This window comes from Mesoplodon mirus, assembly GCF_964341445.2.
Source record: "Mesoplodon mirus genome assembly, chromosome: 12".
NCBI lineage: Eukaryota > Metazoa > Chordata > Mammalia > Artiodactyla > Ziphiidae > Mesoplodon > Mesoplodon mirus.
Window position 1 is genome coordinate 42962930 of NC_138988.1, and position 1348 is coordinate 42964277.

General features: G+C 36.6%; 1 pseudogene across 1 annotated transcript; it reads left to right on the top strand.

Moving 5' to 3' along the window:
* Positions 1-497: 497 nt before the first annotated feature.
* LOC309813090 (single-stranded DNA-binding protein, mitochondrial-like) lies at positions 498-1129 on the top strand (annotated as a pseudogene). The gene has a single exon. The product of its transcript is annotated as a single-stranded DNA-binding protein, mitochondrial-like (transcript).
* Positions 1130-1348: the final 219 nt, after the last annotated feature.

Sequence of the window (1348 nt, forward strand, 5' to 3'; positions counted from 1 at the left end):
ACTCTTTACCATAGCCAAGCCATGCAAATGACCAACTATCAAAAAGAAAGAATCTTAAAATCAGCAAGAGTAGAGAAGTTTATAACTTACAAGAGAACCTCCTAAGATTATTATTTTTTTTAAATATTTATTTATTTGTTTGCACTGGGTCTTAGTTGTGGCACATTGGCTCCTTAGTTGTGGCATGCAATCTCTTATTTGCAGCATGCATGTGGGATCTAGTTCCCTGATCACGGATGGAAGCTGGGCCTCCTGCACTGGGAACATGGAGTCTTATCCACTGTGCCACCAGGGAAGTCCCTAGAGCCTCATAAGGTTAAAAGTTGATTTCTGAGCAGAAACCTCACAGGTCAGGAGAGAATGGGATGATATATACAAATTGCTCAACCCCCCCCCAAAAAAAAACCTTGCCAACCAAGAACATCCTATTCATCATAATTGTCCTTCTTGAATGAAGAGATTAAAAACTCTTTTCAAAAAACAAAAGCTGGCCAGAGTGTCAGGAAAAGACTAAAGATTAGATTGTAAGAAAAGAAAATAGAAGCCATGTTTCGAAAACCTGTAGTACAGGTATTTCATCAGTTTGTAAGACATGAGTCTGAAATAGCTAGCAGTTTGGTTCTCAAAAGATCTCTGAATCATGTGCAGCTACTTAGTTGAGTAGGTTAGGACCCTATCATGAGACAGGTAGAAGGAAAAACCCAGTCACGATATTTTCTGTAGCAGCAAATGAGATGTGGCGATCAGGGGCAAATGAAGCATTACCAAATGGGTGATGTCAGTCAAAAGACAACGTGGCACAGAATTTCAGTATTCTGACCAGGCCTCAGAGATGTGGCATATCAGTATGTGAAAAAGGGGTCTTGAATTTACCTGGAAGGGAAAGCAGACTATGGTGAATATATGGATAAAAATAATGTGAGACAACAAGCAACAACAATTATAGCTGATAACATTATATTTCTGAGTGAACAAAGGAAAGAGAAGGCATAGAATGTACGATTCTTCTTTGGCCATTGTTTGGTACAGTCTCATTTCCAAATCATGATAGTCTTTATAGTTTTTAAGGACAAGAATTAAAATACTCTCTTATGTAAAAAAAACAAAACAAAAAACACAAAAGCTGAGGGAGTTCATCATCACTAGATCTGTCTTAGAACAAATTCTAAAAGAGTTCCTCAAGCTAAAATAAAAGGACGCTAAATAGTACCATGAAAACATATGAGACTACACAATAGACTTGTAAATGTTAGTATATAGTTAAGGTAAGAATACCTTAATAGTGTGATATGGTGGTGTGTTAATCAGTTAACTTTAGTATATAAAGGTTAAAGGATGAGATTATTAA